This window comes from Arachis hypogaea, chromosome 15 (assembly GCF_003086295.3).
Source record: "Arachis hypogaea cultivar Tifrunner chromosome 15, arahy.Tifrunner.gnm2.J5K5, whole genome shotgun sequence".
Taxonomy (NCBI): domain Eukaryota; kingdom Viridiplantae; phylum Streptophyta; class Magnoliopsida; order Fabales; family Fabaceae; genus Arachis; species Arachis hypogaea.
The window spans coordinates 93,809,804-93,835,231 of NC_092050.1; the positions used below are offsets into that span (position 1 = coordinate 93,809,804).

General features: G+C 35.8%; 1 long non-coding RNA gene across 1 annotated transcript; it reads left to right on the top strand.

Moving 5' to 3' along the window:
• Positions 1-3,306: 3,306 nt before the first annotated feature.
• On the top strand, positions 3,307-6,827 carry LOC112750416 (uncharacterized). Its single transcript, XR_003175754.3, has 3 exons — positions 3,307-3,463; positions 3,551-3,712; positions 6,620-6,827. It is a non-coding gene; the product is annotated as an uncharacterized lncRNA (long non-coding RNA).
• The last annotated feature ends 18,601 nt before the right edge of the window (positions 6,828-25,428 follow it).

Below are 25,428 nucleotides of genomic sequence, written 5' to 3' on the forward strand. Positions count from 1 at the left end.
AGTGTATACACTACCAGTGAGGGTTCGATGCTCAATTCCTTGTTCCCTGCTTTCATGAGCTATTTTCTTCTTGCAAGTCTATTTGTACTTCATTTTCATGATTTGAATTAGTAAAATCCAGTTCATATTTCCGCTTGAAAGATTTGTTTATTTTTAACCAAGTAGGTAGAAACATTTTGCATGTAGTTGCATTCATACAGATAGGTTGCATTTCATATTAATCTACCATTCCTCTTCATCTTTATAGCTTCTCTTGAGCTTAGCATAAGGACATGCTAATGTTTAAGTGTGTGGAGGTTGATAAACCACTATTTTATGATTTATCTTGTGCTCAATTGAGTGGATTTTATCAACTCTTTACCCACTTATTCATACTATTTGCATGTTTTACGTTTTCCTTCCTGATTTTGTGCTATGATTGAAAACATGCTTCTTTGATCTTATATTTGCTTATTATTAATCCTCTCTTATTACCATTAGATGCCTTGATGTGTGTGTTAAGTGATTTCAGATATTATAGGGCAGGAATGGCTCAGAGGATAGAAAGGAAACATGCAAAAGTGGAAGGAATACAAGAAGTTGGAGAAATTACTAAGCTGTCCAGCCTGACCTCTTCGCACTCAAACGACTATAACTTTAGCTACAGAGGTCCAAACGACACGGTTCCAGTTGCGTTAGAAAGCTAACGTCCGAGGCTTCGATTTAATATATAATATGCTATAGTTTCTCTGACGGTAGGTGATGCGATCGCCTGCTTCATGCGGCCGCGTTGCAGTGACGGAAATCAGCGTGTTTGAATTCTTCTCCAGCGATTTTTGGGCTATTTTCGACCCAGTTTGCGACCCAGAAAACACAGATTAGAGGCTATAAAGTGGGGGAATGCATCCATTCATAAACGAGCTCGCCAATTTTCACTTTCCATGATTTAGATTTAGTTTGAGAGGGAGATTCTCTCCTCTCTCTCTTAGGATTAGGATTTAGGACTTCTCTTAGTTTTTAAGAGTGACTCTCGATTCAGGTGTAGTATTTACTTTAATTTATGTTTCTACGCTATTTTTACTTTAATGCTTTTATTCGTATCTATGAATGTTGCCAATTTGGTTTATGAACCCTTTCCATGTTATGATTTGAATTAATGATTATTTGAGGTATTTCAGTTATTGATTGCTTTCTCTTTAATTTGTGTTACCATTGCTTTCCATCTAAGGAAATTTTTATTCCAGCAATTTTACTTTATCCCCTTTTGGTCTTGGTTAAGAAATCAGTAACTCAACATTATCAAACTCAACATAACTGATAATCGCTATCTTGCTAATTGAACTGAACTTCAATAATCCCAACTTTTTCTTAGGAATTAAATAGGATTCGAAGGTCAAACTAATTAGTCCCTTGACTTTCCTTTACTTTAGTAAAGGTTAACTAAGTGGAATTTAGATTCAACTTTCATTATTGTTGAGGGAGATAATTAAGTTGGACTTCCAATTTCTCTTACCTTGCCAAATGGTTGCTTTACAGTATTTATTTATTTTAATTGCCATTTAAATTATTTTCATATCTACTCTTCACTCTCAACCCCGATTTTACAACCTCCATAACCAATAATAAGAACATACTTTCCTGCAGTTCCTTGAGAAGACGACCCGAGGTTTAAATACTCGGTTATCAATTTTATAGGGTTTGTTACTTGTGACAACCAAAACGTTTGTAAGAAAGGTTGATTGCTTGGTTTAGTAACTATACTTACAACGAGTATTTATTATAACTTCTAAACCTTCAATCCTCAGTTCTTCAGGAAGCATGCAAAAGTGGAAGGAATACAAGAAGTTGAAGGAACTGCAAAACTGTCAGCCTGACCCTCTTGCATTAAAACTGTCATAACTTGAGCTACAGAGGTCCAAATGACGCGGTTCCAGTTGCGTTGGAAAGCTAACGTCCGATGTAACATCTCGAATTTTTGAAAATCTAATTATGAATAAATTGTGATTTTATTTTATTAAGTTTAAACTTTATAATTTTAAAAATTATTTTATTAGAAATAATTAAATAGATTCAGAGATAATTTCATTTTAAACCAATTAAGATTCTTAATGTAATTTTATATAATGGAATATTTTGTATAATTTTAGTAATTGAAAAATAAGAAATAATTATATAATTTAATTTAAGTAACTTTTATCCTGAAAAAAGTTACGATTTATTTTATTAATTTGATATCTTATTTTATAAATTAATTAATTAAGAGTAATTGAATTAGTTTACTAATATTTGGAGTTAATTCAATTAATATTCTTGTGTAAATTTTTATAGTTGGTTATTTCATGTATTTTGAAAATTATATAATTTAAATAATTTCTATTATGGATAAATTATGGTTTATTTTATTAATTTGAGCTCCTTGAGATTAATTTATTCGGAATGATTAAATAGATTTTTATAAATACTTAAAGTTTAAGTAATTTTATTATAATTAGATATTTTGTAAATTAAAATTAAAGTTTCGGTGATAGAAAAATAATAAAAAATTATATCATTTAATTTGAATAATTGAATATTGAGTTTAAACTATATTTTATAAAAATGTGATTAATATATTTACTCTATGATTTAAATTAAAAATAATTATTTGAGCTCGTTAATAGATTGATAGATACAATCTCATGCGTTTTAAAAGTAATCTTTATAGCATTATATTTGAATTCTAAATTGTTATCCTATCATAAATATTTTGTAAAATTGTTATATTACTTGTATATATTTTTCCCTAATTTATCAAATCAAAATCTAATTTAATTTAAGATCACAAATTTCCTAATTGATACCCTAATTTCACAAAACGCACACTACATACGTTCAGAGAAAAGGAAAGAAACAGTGAAGAGAGAAAGGGGAGCTCGAAGGGGGAAGAAGAGAGATCGAGAGGAGGAGATGGAGAAGTCGGGAGTCGGGGAGTAAGGGAATAGGAGGAAGACGCTGGGATGATCAAGAAGGCTTCGACTTCGTCATCCTCGTGCATCCGTCACTGCTACCATCATCGATCAGAGCTGCTGCGCGTGGAGAGAAGGGGAGACGACATTGCTGTCTCTGTTTGGGATAGCCGCCGCCGTTCAAGTCACTACAGGAGGAGAACGCCACCGTGTGAAGCGAGGTGATGAGCGAAGTAGAACGCGTACAGGAAGAAGAAGAACACGATGACTAGGAGGAGGCAGCGCCGCTGCCGTTGCTACTAGGGTTTGTCTTTGGAATTCCTAGTTGCCGCTATCGTTGCGAGTGAGTCAATTCTGTCCTAGCTATTAGAGTTACCATTTCTGAACCATTGTCGCTTTGAAATGATCCTGTCTCGGCCTCTAATATTCCTAATTATACTGTATTCGTTGGAATCGCCACAATTGGAGCTCATCGCTAGAGAAGACAAACTGTTGCGCCATCTTCTTCATTTTGACTCTGAACCTCCATTCATAATCCTGTAATGTTTCCACTCTTGTTCTATTTAGAATTTTGTTTCTCTGCTATATTCTTATTTTAATTACGGTAGCCGATACCTTTGTTTTAGTGTTGCTGTGTTCTGCTGGAGCTGTCAAACTTGTTGTTGTTAGAGTGTGATCATGGTTGATAATGCTGCCGCATCCCAATAATGTTGGAATTGTTGCTGCTGGTATGAATTCAAAAAGAGCAGGTTTATCGTGGTTAATTCTCTCCGGTTTAGCTAATCGAGGTAGGGGGTTTAAATGATTTCAATTTAAGAATGCCTACAAGGTTTATTGAATAACTGCAAATAGATTTAATAGCTGTGAGTAATTGATTGATTATGTGAATATTGAATTGTGGCTGAAATTGTGATTGGAATGGTTGAGATTGTGATTTAGAATTGTTGATTAGTGATATTGATTGATTATGTGGATTGGAAATTGTTTGATGACTAATTGTTGAGAATTTCTAAATTTTAATGGGTAATGTTGGATTTGTTGTCGCTGAGCTGTTATTTGGTATATTGTAATGTTAATGAACTTGGTTGGTGGTTGATTTGGAATTGGTTTTGAGGGGTATTGAATGGTTGGATTTTGAATACAAAATGGTTTACTGAAAATCAGGTTCTCTTGAAATTAAACAGCAACTTTGAAAGTGAATCAGTGGCTCTATAGTGACTGAAATGATGAGAATTTAAATGTTAAGTAAATTATATTAAGTGTGATTGTTGAGATTTAATTTTGAAGGTTTCATATTAACTGGAACATTAGTTATGATTTTTCAAAGTTAAGTCGTGAATCTGATTTTCTGCACTACTTTAAATGAAATTAGAAATTTTGAAAATCTATAACTAATTCTATGATGATCGGATTTGCGTGGGACTAAGTCTGGATTAAGCTTGGGAATATAGGGAGTTGGACTGGTGAATTTGAGACTTTTTTATTAAGTTTATGATTTATGGTAAATTTTTGAATTATGGATGTCAAATCTGGTTTTTTTGCAGAACGTTTAACACAGCAGCAACTTGATTCCTCTATTGGAAATTCTACAGTTTGAATTTTGAAATGGAACCAATTTTAAATAAAACCTTATTTCTATTATTTTAATTCCGTAAAATTTTAGAACAATTAGACTTGTAGTTTTAAAGATATGAATTTTTGAAGGATGATGCATTATGCAGAAAAAGCCAGATTCTGTTTTCTTAATTTAGTAACTTTGAGAGTTTATAACTTTTGATCCTAGATAGATATTGAGATACAACCAATTGGAGGTAAAAATTAAGTATGTTTAGCATATGTGATTTAAATTTCATGGTTTTACATGTTTTAATAAGTGAGTTATGGGACTAGGAAGAGGTTGTGTTCAATGATTTGTAAAACAGAATTCTGCAGAGAATTATCTAATTTTGAAGCTACGTTACTTCTTCATTAAAAATGGTATGACCTTGGAACTAATTGAGAAAGAAATTTGGATGAGTTATGTTTAACCACATTAATTTTGAAGGTAGTTGGATTTAATTTGGATTTTATATGAAATTTCGAATGTTGTATGCTGCTGCTGTCTTCTGATTTTAAAACACTACAGAGCAGTCACGGTTTTGCTTATATTCCCGAAGCTAGAGTCAGCAAAAAATTATGATTTTTGGTTTAATAGAAAGCTTAATCCGAGACGGTCGCATGGATATAAAGTTTGCATGATTCCAAATTCATTTGATATTTTAAAAACAAAATGGAAATCAGGCTGCCAAGTTGTGTTGGCAATTATTTTGGATATGGAATTTAAGAAATAGATTTTCTATACTATTATCAAATGTTTTTTGAGAATATATATTGCTGTGGCAACTGCTGAAAGAGGCTGATGAAATGTTGAGAAAGAAGGAACCCGTAAGGGTGGCTAAGTCCTATTTTTAAAGGAGATTATATCCAAATTTTTATAAAAGCACAAGGACTTAATCAAAATCAATATTTAAGGCTTATTTAATGATAATAACTTCAATGATTCTTTCAAGAAAATATTATTTGGTATACGGGATTGTTGGCAAGGGCGTGGGTCTTGTCTCGCTTGCGTCATTGCAATTAAGAAAGAAAAAGGAAAGAGTAAAGTACTTATTGTATGATTATTTGTTGCTTAATGCAACCCAAGAGATGTTTGTTTGTTGCTTGCGGCAACCCAAGAGATATTATATATATATTTGTTGCTTAATGCAACCTAAGAGATATTATATATATATATATTTGTTGCATAATGCAACCCAAGAGATGTTTGTTTATTTGTTTGTTACTTAATGCAACCCAAGAGATTTTTGTATATTTGTTTGTTGCCCTGAGGCAACCCAAGAGTAATTTTCTGTTCCCAAGAGTATATGTTTCCTGTGAGTAGAAAGCAGAGGCTGTCTCAATAGAGCTGCTAATAATTATATGCGCATTTATTTGAACAGAAAATCGTATCCGGGAAATCGTGAACTCATGACCGGATAAATGTCGGGAAGGCAGGTGCTAACCGACACATGAGCTCATGGCCTGCACTAGGACTAGACATGCATCATATGCATCTATGTGGTATTGTTTGGGTGTGTATATTGTAATTGGTTTGCCTAAGTGAATAATTCTGTTTAACTGCTAGTTGCTATACTTGATGTAATTGCTCTTGATTGTGTTTGAACCTCATTACTTGTGTTTGTAACTGATTGGCTGGATTGTGGTGAAATGGGTGTTGATTGAGTTGGTTGGGCCTAAGGCCGTGACTGGTACGTTTGAGGTCTAGTTTTGTATAAAGTATCTGACTGGTTCAGCATAGACTTAATGAACCTATGCTTGGAGCAGGATGATCATTTATACCGCGTAGGTAACTTCTTTTATGATATGGTCTAGTAAAGTATGAAAAATCAAACTGGTTCAGCATAGACATAATGAACCTATGCTTGGAACAGGTTGGTCATTCATACAGTCTAGGAAATTTTTAAGAGTTTTATAAAGAAAATATGGTTCTAGGATTTTGAATAATTAACTAATGCTTTTAAAGAAGGTTAATTTTCTTTTAGATGTCTCTGAATGAAATTAACTATTTGCGCTTTATTCTTTACTTTCACGGCATTCTCGACCTCTACTGAGAACATGTGGTTTGGTTCTCACCCCCAAATTTTCCACCCTTTCAGTGACACAGGTTTGAAGATGCAATATGAAGCTGCAAGCAATTAGTAGGCTTTCTTTATGGTTTTAATTGCTTTCATAGAGTCCCCTCGCTCTGGTCCTTTGAGGTTTTATTTTAACAGAGGGGTAGGTGTTGTATCTGGGTTTATATGACTTCTTATGTATAAGAATTACTATTAATAATACTTATGTGATTGTTCTTATTATTTGCAATGTTTATCCTTGATACATGTCTTTAATAAATAAAAACAAAATTTTCTAGAATTTTCTTAAAACTGAAACGCGAAATCGATACAAAGGCTCAGTAATTAAGTAGTTAATATTGGAAAAGGTCACGTAACATTCTTTCTAGTAGAAATACCCTGACGTAAGCAAGGTATTTTGCTGGAAGGGATGTTACATTCGAGGCTTCGATTTGATATATAATATGCTATAGTTGCCCTGAAGCTAGGCGACGCGAACGCGTGCTCCACGTGGATGCGTTGCAGTGACGAAAATCAGCATGTCAGATTTCTTCTCCAGCGATTTCTGGGCTGTTTTCGACCCAGTTTTCGGCCCAGAAAACATAGATTAGAGGCTATAAAGTGGGGGAATCCATTCATTCATAATCATCAGCTCATAATTCATAATTTTTAGTTTTAGATGTAGTTTTTAGAGGGAGAGGTTCTCTCCTCTCCTTTAGGATTTAGGATTAGGATTCCTCTTAAAGGAATTAGGATTTCTTATTATTTCAACTTTATTATTTCAACTTACAATTTCTTCCGAGTTCCAGGTTCAATGTTCCTTTTATTTATTTTCTCAATTTAGTTTATGAACTCTCTATGTTTAGATTGATTTTCTCTTATTAATGCAATTGAGGTATTTCAGATTTATGATTCTTATTTAGCTTTTTTTTTTATATTCTTGGCTTTAATTGATTAACTGGAGGCTCTTGAGTTATCAACCTTATCATGATTGATTGTTATGTCTGCTAATTGACTAGAATCCCACTAACTCTAGTCTTTCCTTAGGAGTCGGCTAGGACTTGGGATCTAACTAATTAGTTCACTTGACTTTCCCTTGCTTTCGTAACGGTTAACTAAGTGGGATTAACTTCAATTCTCATAAGAATAACTAGGATAGGACTTCCGAATTTTCATACCTTGCCAAGAGTTTATTTTATAGTTATTTATTTACTTTACTTGTCATTTAAATTACTTGTTCCTTACTTTCAAAACCCCAATCTACAAACATATAACCATTAATAAGAATACCTCCCTGCAATTCCTTGAGAAGACGACCCGAGGTTTGAATACTTCAGTTATCAATTTCAAAGGGGTTTGTTACTTGTGACAACCAAAACTTTTGTAAGAAATGATGATTGCTTGGTTTAGAAACTATACTTGCAACGGGAATTTATTCTGAATTCTAAACCGTCAATCATTCGTTCTTCAGTCTTCAAGTGCCCTTCCTCCAAAAGAGCAATTGTTTTGGACCAATGTGATGAGTTGTGGCTTTAGTTCAAAGTTATTTGCGTTAACATTTGGGGTAAGAATGCTACTCCCACAATGTCTAGGATTTGCAAATGTATAGGAAGCCAAAACTCTTCTCTGTGGTGGATTGTTGTTGACCCCTCCTTCTGGATGATCGGAATTAGAGGGATCCCCTTCCATTTCGTGATATTCCTCCTCAGAATCTTCTTCTCCAACGATAGCCTTCCCTCTAGCTTCTCTTCTTATCCTTCTGAGAGTTCTTTTGTCTTGTTCACAAAAGGTAGGTACAGCTCTCCTTGTATCTGACATACAAACAAAACACAAGAAACACACAAAACCAGAAAACTAGTAACACTTCAATCCATTGCTAGAGTGAAGTTTTGGTTAGTTTAGGCAAAAATTCAAACAATTAATGTGTTAGTCAAAAATAAAGAAAAAAATGCTTGATCTAGATTACCACCTCACTTAATCGTTGTCAACCTAATCAATCCCCGGCAACGGCGCCAAAAACTTGATGTGTGAAAAACGATCCAACACAAAACTCATCGGCAAGTGTACCGGGTTGCATCAAGTAATAATAACTCACGTGAGTGAGGTCGATCCTACAGGGATTGAAGGATTGAGCAATTTTAGTTTAGTGGTTGATTTAGTCAAGCAAACAAGAGTTGATTTGAGTGATTTGTATCCAACAGAAGCTAAATTGCTTGAAATTTAAAGGGAGAGGGATAATTGACAAGAATTTAAAGTGCAGAAGAATTAAAAGAGCTGAATCTTAAAGTGCAAGTAATGTAAATTGCAGAAACTTAGATTGCAAGAAATGTAAATGACTGAAGCTTAAAGTACAAGAAATGTATATTGCTTGAATTATAAAAGGAATTAGGAATTGGGATTGCAGAAATTAAATAAGAGAAAGTAAAATTGAAATGGACAGAAGAGTAAAGGATGAATTAAACTGAAGTAAATCTCAAATAGAAAAGTAATTTGGCTTGAAGAAGCCTCAGCAGATGAACAGAAAGGAAAATGCAAGATCTCAGGGGTCAAGAGATTAGAAAACTAAGTCTAGATCTCACTACCTTCCTTGATCTAATTCAAAAAACAATTGCAGACAAAATGAAAGATGAAAATCAGTAAAGAAACTTGAATTATGCAAAAAGGAACAAAGAGATCTCAAGGTGAGGTTGAGACAGAATTTCCTCAACTCTTCACTTTCAAGACTCAAGCAAGCTTTGCAGAAAAGAAAACAAGAAAACCCAGAGAGGAAGAGAACTTAATTCTCCTCCCAATTCTCCAAGATCCAAAATCAAAGTTATAGAATGAAAATTCTAAAAGAAGAAAAGGTGAAAGTAAAATTTTTCTCTAAATCAAACTAGCTTCTATTTATACACTTCCTTCTAATGATCATTAAGCCTTGAATTTGGGCCCTTGGCCTTGATGGAATTGGATTGAAGATAGCCTCTGTTGATTGCCCTTGGTCTTGAGAAGAAACCCGTTTGCATTATGGACTTTGGGATCACTCACGTTTGAGTCAACGTTTGAGGCAAACATTAACTCAAACGTCTTATATTAGCATTTTGTAGAATGGAGTTTTTCTATCACTCACGTTTGAGGTCAAACATGAGCTCAAATGTGATTCTCTCCAGGGTAATTTTCAGCCAACGTTTGACCTCACGTTTGAGACAAATGTTGGTGCAAACGTTAAGTCCTCGTGGGTGTATTATTGAGCCAACGTTTGACCTCACGTTTGAGGCAAACGTTGGCGCAAACGTTAGCTTCTGCTGGGTGTATTATTGAGGCAAACGTTAGCTCCTCCTGGGTGTATTATTGAGCCAACGTTTGACCTCATGTTTGAGGCAAACGTTGGCGCAAACGTTAGCTTCTTCCAGGGTATATTATTGAGCCAACGTTTGACCTAACATTTGAGGCAAACGTTGGCGCAAACGTTAACTTCCTTCAGGGTGGCTTTGCTGTATTCCACGTTTGAGTTTATGTTTGAGGCAAACGTTAACTCAAACGTGATCTTCTCAATGGTGCCTTCATTTCCATTCCTGCCATCCCCTTTCTTCAACCTTCTTCTAAGCCTTTTGGTCACCTATCATCAATCAACAAATGTATCAAAGCTATGCTAAAATCATGAGACTTCTTCTCATCCTTGACATATAAGCAATTATAGCACAAAACTCATGAAAATGCATCAATTTACTTATGGTTGATTGAATCCAAGTACACATGAATTTCTACCAAAATGGCTTACTTATAATTCAAGAAAGTGTATAAAACCTATTAAAAACTAGGGAAAAAGACTAGTAAAACTAGGCTAAGATGCCTTGGCATCATAATGCTCCTCCAGATCTGAACCCCAGGGTTAGTGTGGATCCATTTTGGTTGAGGGTAAAGCTACTATAGTCCATTCTCCTTAATGATCCTACTCAAAATGCCACAGACAAGGTCGAATCCTCCAGATCAGAGAATGCTGCACCTTTGGGTTTTAGCCTCTACCACAAAGACCTTAATTTCCCCATAACTCGGCTGAACTGGTGTCTCATGAAGTCTCCAACGAAGTCGTGGATTAGCCGTCTAAGAGATGTATAATCAAGCTGGTGGTTCAATACTTTCCAGTTACGTAGTCACACGAACTCAAGAAGAACACGGGTGATTGTCAAGCACACGGTCTTAGAATGAAGAACGAAGATACATCTTAGAATAGAGAATCAAACACCAATTGAAAAGAAACAGTAATACTTTTATTAATCCATAAAACTCAGCAGGGGTCCTCCCCTCAACCTAGGAGGTTTAGAAACTCATACTGATAGAAAATACAATGATAAAAACGTGTAAAGTGTGCGTCCTCCCTTGATGATAGGTATAAAAGTCTTTAAATACTAAACTAATGACTAAGGATTACATAAAAAGGGTAAAATAGTCTTTTAGTGCTAAAATCCACTTCTGGGGCCTACTTGGTGAGTGTTTGGGCTGAGATTGATTGAGATCCACGTGATAGGAGGCCTTTAGGGTGTTGAACGCTGGCTAGGGGGTCCTTTATGGGCGTTGGTAAAAGAGGATTATCGTCGGTTAAGAATTTCTTCTCGGTAAAAGAGAAATAACCTCGTTCCAAGTATAGTTCCAAACCGACAAGTAATGTTCAATCAAAGTTTAATTTTGGTTGTCACAAGTCCAACCCAACAAAGATAACCGAGAGTATTAGTCCCAGATCGTTCTCCCTAGGAATTACAATCGAGTGCTCAATTATTGGTTATGAGATACAAGAGGGGTTGGGTTGATGAAACAAATAATTAAAAAGGGCAACAAATGTAAAGCAAACAACTAAGGAAAGCAATTAATAAAGAGAGACATTCATGGCAAGGATTGAGAATATAGGCTTTCTATCCTAGTCATCAATCATAGCACAATAATTATCAAGAGCTAATCCTATTTAGTCATCTCCAACATTGGAAGAAACGACAATGTTATCTTCACATGAGAGAAAGTCAAATAAAACTATTAATCTCAATCCAAAAGTCCTAATCAACTTACTAATTGAACTAGCAAGAGATGAGAGTCAATGGAAATAATATTAACTAACAACTCTAGATCACCAATCTAAATTGGGTATTAATGACTCAAGAGCACCTAATTTCTCTTTCCAAGCCAAGAATGCTCAAATACTACTCTAACATCCAACCAAGTATTTTGTTAAACACTTAGAAGGCACAAAAGGAAAGCATGAGAAATTGCAAGAATAATAAAATCTACAACTACCCAATGCAAGAAATTAACAATAACAACTAAGGAAAGCACATTAAACAAGAAATACCTCAAAATTGCACTAAAGAGAATGAAAATTAACAAGAGTGCATGAACATAAAAGTAATCTGATGAGTTTAGAAAACTCAAAATTAAAATAGTGATGACTAAACATTATTAATATGATTAATTGCAAAATTATTAAATTGATTTTGGTTCATATGTGTTAATTAAATAATTTTGCTGTGCAGATTTTGCTATTGGGCCGAAAAATAGCAAGCCCGATATGATAAAGAAATTCAACCTTGGAACAAATTGATTTAATTATTGTGGCTGAAGCAAGTTTTGTTAGTTGGGCCAGTATATTGTTTGTTGAAACAAGACCATTTAAATCTTTGCTACTAAGACCAAAGCTTGGTCCGAAACCAATATTAAAAGAAAGCAAAGTTCCATGCTTCCAACGGATCCCACTTTCAATTTGTGATGGATTTCAAATTCAATTAACTTGAATTAACTTGCATTGGAAACATGAGAGAGAATATGCAATTGATTTGATGGCATCATTAATGTTACATGCCACTAAGAAAGAAAAGGGAGTAGGAATTAATTCATTTTGATTCAATTTGTTCAAATCCATTGAATGTTTTATTTTTACTCTCTCTTCTCTCTCACCTCTCTTCTTGCATTCAGTCACTTCACAGAGGAAGCATGGAAGCTAATGCAAGCTATTAGAAAAGAGAAAAAGCTAGGAGCAAGGCCATCGTAATGATGGCTTCGAGAAAAAGAAAATCTGAAGTATGGAGTGGCTGAGATCTTTACCACAAATGGTAAGATGTGGTGAAGAAGACTCAAGCCTTCCATAACCAAAAATGGAGAAAATCCATTCGGTCAGAGGAAGAAGATCCTTGGAGGGATGGCTTGTCTCTGCTTTTGCTCAACCACTACAGGAGGTAGCTACTGTAGCTACGTGGAGGATGAGGCAGAAGTTGGAGCAGATGAAGTTGTCATCATCAAGAACTCATCAAGGGCTAGGAATCCTTCTTGGAGTGCAAGTAAAAATGGAAGGTCCGGATTGATGAAGCTTGGTGAGAAGGGAAGACACAGAGGTAATTGCATGTTGGTTATAGCATTCGGTTTTCTCTCTCTTCTCTCTAGCCGAACCGGTTTTTGCATGAAGAAGAAGAAGTTAGCTCGGTTCATTAGTTTCAACCTTGGAGGCTTCTCCTTCTATAAATAAGGGACAACAGCCAGGGCTTGAAGTAAGGAGTGAGAGTGCAAGGCACAGAGTTCTCATAGCTACCTAAGCTGACAGAAGTTCTTCTCCTTCAATGTTTTCTATTTTGTATTTTTCTGTTTAATTTTGTCTGTCTTGAGTCTCATTGAAAAAAGGCAAATAGTGAGGTTTGTAAGAAAAAGCCATAGAGCGGAAAAAGACAGAGAGTGCAAAATTAAAAGAAAAAAGCCATAGATGTCCTAGAGGTCCTTTGTACATCTGTGTTGTGTTTCATGATTCTGTGGAAATTCCCTTGCAAGTTAGGTTAGCACTTAGCAGTTGAAATCTTGGTAGGTAACCAAGTCAAGTTCAGGATTGGGGTTAAATTCTGGACTTGTCCTAGATAGGAAGGGTAGTTCCTAGGGAGAATTGGTGTATGTAATCATGATGATTATAGTGAAATTCCATCATTATTGTGATGGAGACTGGATGTAGGCTGTATTGCACTTGGCAGCTAAACCAGGATACCTCTTGGTGTGATTTTATCTCTCTTCTACTCCATTTTTGTTTTCTGTTGCATAGGAGACAAAACTGAAAAATATCTCTTGTCTGGTTACGAGACAAAAAAAAAGTCTCTTGACTAGGCATGAGACAAAAATAAGAAATATCTCCTCAAGTGTTCTGAAAGGACAGCAAGTGTTATTAGGTGAAAAAGGGGCTAAGATTCAACCACCTTCTCTTAGCCACTGATAAACCATCAATTGGTATCAGAGCTTGGTCTCAAGGAGATCAAGCTTTGCAGCTTGGAGAAAAGATCCACATGGCAGAAAACAATGGCTCAAACTTGGTGTCCTACAATCTGACAGAAGGACAGTCAAGCAATAGATCTCCTCTCTTCAATGGGAGAAACTATACCTATTGAAAGGAGAGAATGAAGATTTTTGTGCAAGCAGTAGATTACAGACTATGGAAGATCATCCTGGAGGGTCCTCAATATCCAACTACCACAAGTGCTGAAGGAGTAGTCTCCCTTAAACCAGAAGCCAGTTGGACCGAAGAAGACAAAAAGAAGGTGGAGCTCAATGCCAAGGCTATTAACTTGCTCAACTGTGCAATCAGCTTCGAGGAATACCGACGGGTATCACGATGCACAACGGCAAAGAAAATCTGGGACAAACTTCAAGTCACTCATGAAGGAACCACCATAGTAAAGAAGACCAGGATAGACATGCTGAACAGAGAATATGAAATGTTCTCAATGAAGGAAGGAGAATCAATAGATGAAATTTTTGAAAGATTCAACATCATCATTGTTGGCTTGGATGCTATGGGGATTAAATATCCTGAATCTGTGCTTGTGAGAAGAGTCTTGAGATGACTCACAAAAGAGTGGGAAACAAAAGCTTTGATAATATCTGAGAGTAGTGGTCTTGATTCCATGACATATGATGATTTGAGAGAAAACTTACTTGCATTTGAAAATACATATTTGAAAAAAGATACAAAAAAGAAAGGAATAGCTTTCACATATGTTACTAACCCCCTGGATGATGAATCCAGTGATTATTCTTCTGAAAATGAATTTGTTTTGTTTGCCAAAAAATTTAGGAAAATGGTGAAACTCAAGGGAAGAAGCAAAGGAGGTAGTTCTAGGAAACAAAAAAAAAGATTTCAGCAAAGTGATCTGTTACAACTGTAAAGAGACTGGCCATTTCAAATCTGATTGTCCTAAGTTGAAAAAGGAAGAGAAGCCAAAGAAGGGAAGGAAGAAAGGTCTGATGGCTTCTTGGGAGGACTTGGAAAACGACTCAGAAGATGATGAAGACTCAGAAGATGATGAAGAATCAGAAACCAAGTCCTAACCATGTCTCATGGCAGATCACGTTGAACAGGTAGTCTCTCATAACCCTGACACTGAAGATCTTCATCTTATGATAGACCACCTTTCTAAAAAAATTATATGCTTCTTGCTTGATAACCAAGATCTTGAACAACAAATCACTATTCTTAAAGCTGAAAAAGGTTTTATCAAAGATAAATTCAGGGTGGCTAAAATTGCTGTTGAACTTGTTGAAGAAAACAAGCAGTTAAAAGCTCAACTTAAAAGCTGTGAAAGTAATCATTCTGTGGTGGCATATGTAAACTGTTTTAAGAAAAATGAAAAGTTGCTTAAAGAGGTCAAAAGGCTTAAAGAAGACTTAGCCAAGTTCACTCAAAGTTCTAAAAATTTAAATCAAATCTTGGCTAGTCAAAAACCTCTTTATAATAAAGCCGGCTTGGGTTTTCACAAAGCTTTCAAATTTGTTGAAAACTTTTCTTTTGAAAACATGGCTTCATCTTCTAATGATACAAGGTTTCAAAACCCAACAAGTTTTAACAAAACACCAACTCCAAGATTTTGTAGACTATGCAATTGGAATGGACACTTTTCCATTCAATGTTTCTTTGGTGAAAGAATGATTGGTAATAAAGTTTGCAAAATTGTTTTTGATTACAATGGATTGGGACAAAGAAGATGGTTTAATGTGAAAGGATCCAAGAAGATTTGGATACCTAAGGTCACTTGAGCTCATTTTGTAGGTGTGCCTAGCATCCAAGCTGAAGGACAATATGTGGTACATGGATAGTGGATGTTCTAGGCATATGACCGGAAAGGCAACCTTCTTCATTATGCTTGATGAGTATGATGGAGGGTTTGTCACTTTCGGTGATGATGGTAAAGGAAAAATAGTGGCCATTAGAAAAGTTGGTAAAAGCTTCTCATCTTCTATAAATGATGTTTTTCTTGTTGATGGTTTGAAACACAATTTACTAAGTGTAAGCCAATTATGTGATCTTGGATATGAAGTTGTTTTTAGAAAATTGGTGTGCTTAGTTATTTGTGAAAAATCTGGGAATACTTTATTTGATGCTAAGAGATGTAATAATGTATATGGATTGACTCTTGAAGAGTTAAAAGATCAAAATCTAACATGCTTTACCTCTGTTGAATCTGAAAAATGGCTATGGCATAAGAAATTGGGTCATGCAAGCATGTACCAAATTTCTAAGCTTGTTAAGAAGAACTTGGTAAGAGGAATTCCAAACATTAAATTTGATAAAGATATTACTTGTGATGCTTGTCAATTAGGCAAACAAGTAAAAACCTCTTTTAAACCAAAAGATGGAATTTCTACCAAGAGGCCATTAGAAATGTTTCACATTGATCTTTTTGGTCCCACAAGAACTCAAAGCTTAGGAGGTAAACACTATGGCTTAGTAGTGGTAGATGATTACTCTAGATTCGGTTGGGTACTTTTCCTTGCTCATAAGAATGATACTTTCCATGCTTTTTCAACCCTATGTAAAAGAATTCAAAATGAAAAAGATTTGAAAATTGCCCACTTGAGAAGTGATCATGGAAAAGAATTTGAAAATCAAGACTTTGAAAAGTTTTGTGAAGATTTTGGAATTGCACACAATTTTTCATGCCCTAGAGCTCCTCAACAAAATGGGGTATTTGAAAGAAAGAATAGAAGCCTTCAAGAGATGACTAGGGCTATGCTTTGTGAAAATGATGTTCCAAAATTTTTGTGGGCTGAAGCTGTAAATACAGCTTGTTATATTTTGAATAGGACAATCATTAGGAAGGGTTTAAAGAAAACACCTTATGAGCTATGGAAAGGAACGCCACCAAATCTTAAGTATTTCCACATTTTTGGATGCAAATGCTTTGTACTTAATAATAAAGAGAATCTTGGTAAATTTGATCCAAAATCTTATGAAGGAATGTTTGTTGGATACCCTACCACTAGCAAAGCATATAGAATTTATCTCAAAGATCATAGGACCATAGAGGAATCCATACATGTTTCTTTTTGTGATACTAATGCAATTCCCAGTGCTTCTTTAGATGAAGATACAGGTAGTGAAGCAGATACAAGCCATCAACCAAGTGAAGAAGGTCCCAATGTTGTCCCAAGTGAAGAATCTGTCCGTCCAGTTTTGTCTCATTAGAATGGAGGAGACATTTCTGTTTTGTCTCCTGAGCCAGTAAGAGAATCTGGAATAGAACAACCCACTGAAGCTCATCAAAGCTCAACATCACTCTGGAATCCAAGAGAATAGAAGTCCATGGAGGGTTATCCTCATGACTTTATCATTGGTGATCCCTCTCAAGGTGTAACAACAAGATCCTCAACCAAAAGGCAAACCATACCAAGCAATCTTGCTCTCTTGTCACAAATGGAGCCCAATAATGTGAAGCAAGCTCTTGAAGATCCCTCTTGGGTAAAAGCCATGCAAGAAGATCTAGCTCAATTTGACAAGAATAAGGTTTGGACTCTAGTGCCTCATCCGGATGGTAAGAAGGTAACGGATACTAAGTGGGTTTTCAAAAATAAATTAGGTGAGGATGGAAAGGTTGTTCATAACAAGGCTAGATTAGTGGCTCAAGGTTACGATCAAGAAGAGGGTATTGATTTTGATGAGTCTTTTGCTCCGGTAGCAAGAATGGAAGCAATTAGATTGCTTCTTGCATATGCTGCCCATAAAGGTTTTAAAATGTTCCAAATGGATGTCAAATGTGCTTTCCTTAATGGCTTTATAGATAGAGAAGTGTTTGTAGCACAACCCCCTGGTTTTGAAGATAAAGAATTTCCTAATCATGTTTTCAAACTTTCAAAGGCTCTTTATGGCCTTAGGCAAGCTCCAAGAGCTTGGTATGAAAGGCTTAGTGCCTTCTTATTCGAAAATCACTTTCAAAGGGGTACCACCGACACTACTTTATTTATTAAAGTATCTAATGATGACATTCTTCTTGTTCAAGTTTATGTGGATGATATAGTGTTTGGATCAGCCAATGAATCCTTGTGTGAAGAGTTTGGAAAACTCATGACTAGTGAGTTTGAAATAAATTTAATGGGAGAATTAACTTTCTTCCTTGGTCTCCAAATTAAACAAACTTATAGTGGAATTTTTATTCACCAAGGAAAGTATGCTAAAGAATTAATCAAGAAATTTGGCCTAGAAAATTCCAAACCTATGGGAACACCAATGCATCCAAACACTAAGCTTGATAAAGAAGATGATGGCAAATATGTGGATAAAACATGGTATAGAGGAATGATAGGTTCACTCATGTATCTTACCTCCTCTAGACCGGACATTGTACAAAGTGTGGGTGTATGTTCAAGATTTCAATCTCACCCAAAAGAATCCCATCTTTCGGCCGTTAAACGCATCATTAGATACATTAAGGGAACTAGTGATTATGGCTTATGGTATTCAAAATCTGATGATTTTTGTGCAGTAGGGTTTTGTGATGCAGATTATGCAGGAGATCGGGTGGATAGAAGGAGCACATCCGGTCTGTGTTGCTTCCTTGGAAGCTCACTCAACATGTGGTCAAGCAAGAAACAAGCCACAGTAGCTCTATCCACAGCCGAAGCTGAATACATTTCTGCATCTTCATGTTGTTCACAATTAATTTGGTTGAAAACTCAATTGGAGGATTACAAATTAAAAACAATAGTATACCCTTGTTTTGTGACAACATGAGTGCTATAAACATCTCAAAAAATCCTGTTTTGCACTCAAGAACCAAGCACATTGAGATCAAATATCATTTTATTAGAGAACATGTGCAAAAGGGTACGATTGATATTCAATTTGTAAAATCCGAAGAACAACTTGCAGACATTTTTACTAAGCCCTTGTGTGAAGACAGATTCTGTTCCTTGAGAAACAATTTGGGAATGATAGAATTGAGTTCTGTTGATAGTTTGTGAAATTTTTTGACTCTGTTTGGTTTTGTCTCGTAGGTAGACAGGAGACAAATTTTAGGACGTGATGAACGGGCCATGACTCAGGGGGAGACTGAACTGATTTTAATTATCTTAGGCCCCACCAAATCTCTTTGACCTTACTCTGACCCGTTTTGAGTTCCTCATATTTTTTTAATCATACTTTTTGGAAAGTGTCATATCAAATCTTTTAGGAAAGTTTTGTTATCAAATCAAATCTTTTCCCTTCCCTCATCCCTTGATTCTAGGAGCTAACCTTTCAGTTTTTAATTTCAAACTCTTTCCTTGTTGATAACCGCGCATAACCCTCTCTCTCCACTCAACTTAATGGTCATTAACCACCTAATCTTCTCTCTTCACTCAGAATTTATTGCTTTCATAACCCCCCCACCTCTCTCCACTCTTTTCGGGCTCTATTCATCTTCCCTATCCCTTCTCTATTCTTATAACATGAAAAAGAAGGTTGCTCCAAAAGAAAAGTAACCGAACCCACATACCAAAAAATCCTCCATTCTCAACCCCTCAAACACACATGCACATTCATATACACTCCACATCCTCTTCATCCCCCTCACCCTCCTCTAAACAAATAGACACTATGAGAAGAAAGGTGATAGCAAAGAAAACTTCATCCAGAAGAAAGCTGGGAAAAGAGAAAGATCCAATCGAAGAAGAAGAAGAGGAGTCTCACACATCCATACCTCATTCATCTCCAAAGAAAGCAACCCCACACACTTCTGCCTGAAGCTCTCAGAAGACCAAAGGTTATGCGCTACGTAACACAAAAGAACCACCGAATCTGGAATTCCTGAACTTCAAGAATAAATACAACAAAAATCATTCACATTTTGATCCAGGAAGATTTAATTCTTGTGCATCTTATGAGTTTCACAAAGATTTGCTAAAGAAACGTCACTTGTGTGCTTCACACATAGTGAACCTGGACTCTCTTGCTGCTAAAGGAATCAATTTTATCACTCTTTTTAAGAATATGAAGTGGTCTCTCTTGTTCAAAATTTAGAAACCTGTATACCCTGCCTTGGTCCGAGAATTTTATGCAAACATGAGGCTGATTGATGGTGCAATTCATTCCTATGTGAAGCGAGTTTACATGACTCTGAGCAGAGAAATAATAAGCGCTGCCCTGGGTTATGTTAATGAAGGTCCAGCAGCTTATATGTCAGAAAAATGGGATTCTCATGTTGGAGTCACATATCAGATTGCTCTGCAACAAATCTGTGAAAATCTGTCTGGGCTGGATGGCACAGTTCCAACTCACAAGGCCCTTGGTCCAGAAAGAGCATTGCTACACAGAATTATTACTCACATTCTGACTCCACAGAGTGGCTCACACAATAGAGTAACCATTTCTGATTCCTTTGTGCTTTTTGCCATTATTACTTCATCTCCTGTTTCCTTTGCATATCTCATGATAAGGCATATGTGGAAATGTGTTAGAAGAACCAAAAAGGCTAACCTTCCCTATGGCATATTTCTTACCTGCATCTTTGAATACTTCAATATTGATCTAACTAATGAAGATGTAGAGAATAAAGTTTCATCAATTAAGGGAGGAGGAGTTTCAGGCACTATGAAAGGCACCAAAGACAAACGGTCAATGCCCTTTGACAGTGTGATCTTGAGAGCCACCCAGCCGAGCCGTCCAAAATGGCAGAATCAATCAAGGAGGTCCTCACTAAATTTTCTAACATGTCCAAACTGATGGTGGAATCTTATAAGGCCGCTCGTAAGCAAGCATACGAAAATAAAAAAGCTTGGACAAAGTGCCAAGAAAGAGTTGGTATGATGCTTCAGAATTTCGAAGAGGAGATTGGGGATGCCGATAAGGATGATGAATTTGGATCTGAGTACAACCTATCTGATGATTGACTTAATTGTCTCTTGTTGAATTCTGGTTCTGTTTAGTTTGTTTTGGTACTTTGTAGGCTGTTTGGATACTCTAGACCTCTGATATTTTGTTAAACACTGGATATTTTTGCTTTGGTTATATCTGTGTGTGTTGTATTCTCACTTTTTGCAGGTTCCCCTTTGATGACAAAAGGGGGAGGAAAGTTGAAAAATTGAAATATTGACAGCTGAAAATTTGAAAAAATGAAAGAAACAGGGACTGAAATCTCTTGTGATTCATGACCATCCCTGTTCCAATGATTATGATTTGTTTTGTTGAAATGGTTGCTGTATTTGGAACTTAGTTATTTTTGACAATCCCTTTATGTTCTGCTGTGTTGATGCCACATGCTCTGTTTTGTTGAAATATTTGTTGAATTTGGGATTTAGTTGTGATTTGATAATCTCTTTAAGCTTTGATACATTGATATATTCCTTATGCTCTGATATGATTCTATTTAAGTTGAAAATGTTTTTCTTACTATAAACTGATAATTTTTGCTCTGATATGATGGCTGGAAAATGTTGTTCATTTAATCAAATTATTTGGGAATTATCAACTATTTTTCATGTACTCTGTACTCAAAGCATTTTTTGATTGTTATTGACCAGAAAATCATTTATATGATAACAAGTCAAGTTGTGTTTATCATGTTATTTCTGCTCATAAATCAAGCTATTCAACATCTCAAATTCCATATGTTGAATAACATAGTTGCCTTAGGCTTGATAAAATTGTTACAGGTAAAGCCTCCCTTGGTAAAATGGCATATATTAAGGGGGAGCCATGTAACAATTGAAAAGGGGAAGGAATCCTAATCCTTAAAGGGAGTACTCTAATCTTTGACTTTTTTCCATTTTAATTTTAATAATATTTGTCATCAAGGGCGAGATTAATGAGTTTGGAAAACTCAAAATTAAAATAGTGATGACTAAACATTATTAATATGATTAATTACAAAATTATTAAATTGATTTTGGTTCATATGTGTTAATTAAATAATTTTGCTGTGCAGATTTTGCTATTGGGCCGAAAAATAGCAAGCCCGATATGATAAAGAAATTCAGCCTTGGAACAAATTGATTTAATTATTGTGGCTGAAGCAAGTTTTTGTTAGTTGGGCCAGTATATTGTTTGTTGAAACAAGCCCATTTAAATCTTTGCTACTAAGACCAAAGCTTGGTCCGAAACCAATATTGAAAGAAAGCAAAGTTCCATGCTTCCAACGGATCCCACTTTCAATTTGTGATGGATTTCAAATTCAATTAACTTGAATTAACTTGCATTGGAAACATGAGAGAGAATATGTAATTGATTTGATGGCATCATTAATGTTACACGCCACTAAGAAAGAAAGGGGAGTAGGAATTAATTCATTTTGATTCAATTTGTTCAAATCCATTGAATGCTTTTCTTTTTACTCTCTCTTCTCTCTCATCTCTCTTCTTACATTCAGTCACTTCACAGAGGAAGCATGGAAGCTAATGCAAGCTATGAGAAAAGAGAAGAAGCTAGGAGCAAGGCCACGGTAATGATGGCTTCGAGATAAAAGAAAATTTGAAGTATGGAGTGGCTGAGATCTTTACCAGGAATGGTAAGATGTGGTGAAGAAGACTCAAGCCTTCCATAACCAAAAATGGAGAAAATCCATTCGATCAGAGGAAGAAGATCCTTGGAGAGATGGCTTGTCTCTGCTTTTGCTCAACCACTACAGGAGATAGCTACTGTAGCTACGTGGAGGATGAGGCAGAAGTTGGAGCAGATGAAGCTGTCATTATCAAGAACTCATCAAGGGCTAGGAATCCTTCTTGGAGTGCAAGTCAAGATAGAAGGTCTGGATTGATGAAGCTTGGTGAGAAGGGAAGACACAGAGGTAATTGCATGTTGGTTATAGCATTCAGTTTCCTCTCTCCTCTCTCTGGCCGAACCGGTTTTTGCATGAAGAAGAAGAAGTTAGCTCGGTTCATCAGTTTCAACCTTGGAGGCTTCCCCTTCTATAAATAAGGGAGAACAGCCAGGGCTTGAAGTAAGGAGTGAGAGTGCAAGGCACAAAGTTCTCATAGCTACCTAAGCTGACAGAAGTTCTTCTCCTTCAATGTTTTCTATTTTATATTTTCCATGAATTCTCTATCTTGCATGCTTTTATCTTCACCTCTTTGATCCATTCCTTACCCTTTCAATCCTGAAATCACTAGCAAACATATCAAAGCATCGAGTGGAATTAAAGGTGAATTAAAATTGGCAAATTTAAGGCCTAAAAAGCATGTTTTTACTCTTAAGCACAATTTTAGGGAGAATTACAAAACCATGCTATTTTATTGAATAAATGTGAGATAAGTTAATAAAATCTCCAAAATTAAGCACAAGATTAACCACAAAATTGAGGTTTATCAGTTGGACGCTGGTCTCTTCTCCCTTGGGCACTGGACGCCAAAATAGGGCATGAGACTGGCGTTGGACGCCAGTTTTGGGCCTTCAATTCTGAAACAAAGTATGGACTATTATATAGTTATGGAAAGCTCTGGAAGTTAGCTTTCTATAGCCATTAAGAACGCTCTATTTGGACTTTTGTAGCTCCAAGAAAGCTCTTTAGAGTGCAAGGAGGTCAGATCCGGATAGCATCTGCAGTGCTTTCTCTGTCTCTGAATCAGACTTTTGCTCCAACTTCTCAATTTCAGCTAGAAAATTCCTAAAGTTGCATAAAAACACAAAAACTCAAAGTAGAATCCAAAAATGTAAATTTTACACTAAAAACTATGAAAAGTTAAATAAAAATTAAACAAAACATGCTAAAAATATATGAAAATGATGCCAAAAAGCGTATAAAATATCCGCTCACCACAACATCAAACATAAACTGTTGCTTGACCCCAAGCAACTAAAAACACAATAGGATAAAAAGAAGAGTAAGATACAATAAATCTCAGAGTTTCCAATGAAGCTCATTTTCAATTAGATGAGCGGGACTTAGTAGCTTTTTGCTTCTGAATAGTTTTGGCATCTCACTATATATCTATTGAAACTCAAAAGTGTTGGTCTCTTTAGGAACTTAGAATCCAGATGATATTATTGACTCTCCTAGTTCAGTTCTTTTTTTATTCTTGAACACAGCTTTTAGAGTCTTGGCCGTGACCCTAAGCACTTTATTTTCTAGTATTACCACCGGATACATAAATGCCACAGACACTTTAACTCGGTGAACCCTTTCGGATTGTGATTCAACTTTGCTAGAATCCCCAGATAGAGGTGTCCAGAGTTCTTAAGCACACTCTTTTTGCTTTGGATCATGACTTTAACTGCTCAGTCTCAAGCTTTTCACTTGACACCTTCACACCGCAAGCATATGGTTAGGGACAGCTTGGTTGAGCCGCTTAGGCCAGGATTTTATTCCTTATAGGCCCTCCTAACCGTTGATGCTCAAAGCCTTGGATCCTTTTACCCTCGCCTTTTGGTTTAAAGGGTTATTGGCTTTTTGCTCTTGCCTTTTGGTTTAAAGAGCTATTGGCTTTTTCTGCTTTTTATTTATTTATTATTTTTTTTGCATGCATAAATTTTTTTTTCTTTTACAACATGCTTTTTCTTTTTCTTTTTGGTGCTTTTTCTTTCTTCAAGAATCAATTTTTGGATTTTTCAGATTACCAATAATACTTTTCCTTTTTCATCATTCTTTCAAGAGCAAACATTCTTAATTTTAACTTCTAATATACACTATTTATTCATACATTCAGAAAAGCAAAGCAATGCCACCACATCAAAATAATTGAACTATTCTTATTATATAGCTTAAAATTTATGTATCTCTCAATTCTTTTCAAATAAAATTTTCTTTTAAGTAATGGTGAGAGATATATGGAATATTTTATAACTTTAAGACATAGATAGAAATGATCATGCAATAAGAACAAGAGAACAGATAAATAAAGCATAACAGAAAATAGAAAAATAACATAAAAAAGGAGATTAAGAGAACGAATCCACCTTTAATGGTGGCGGCTAGTACTCCTCCTTGAGGACCCAATGTAGTGCTTGATCTCTTCAATGTCACCGCTTTGTCATTGTTGTTCTTCCCTCATAGCCCTTTGGTCTTCTCTCATGGCCCTTTGGTCTTCCCTTATTTCATTGAGGATGGTGGAATACTCTTGATGCTCCAACCTCAATTGGTCTATATTAGTGTTTAATTCTCCAAGAGAATTATGCAATTGGCCCCAATAGCCTTGAGGAGGGAAATGCATCCCTTGAGGTATCTCAGGGATCTCATGTTGAGGCGGGTGCACAGGCTCTTGTGCATGCTCTCTAGTTTGCTCCATCCTCTTCTTAGTGATGGGCTTGTCCTCCTCAATAGAGATGTCTCCCTCTATGACAACTCCAGTTAAATTGTATAGATGATAGATGAGGTATGGGAATTCTAACCTTACTTTGGTGGAAGACTTCTTATCTATCTTGTACAATTCTTGAGGGATCACCTTATGTACTTCCACCTCACTCCCAATCATGATGCAATGAATCATGATGGCTCTTTCAATGGTCACTTTTGACCGATTGCTAGTGGGGATGATAGAGCGTTAGATGAATTCTAACCATCTTCTAGCTACAGGCTTGAGGTTAAGCCTTCTTAGTTGAGTAGGCTTTCCTTGGGAATCCATTTTCCATTGTGCTCCTTCCACACAGATGTCTGTGAGCACTTGATCCAGTCTTT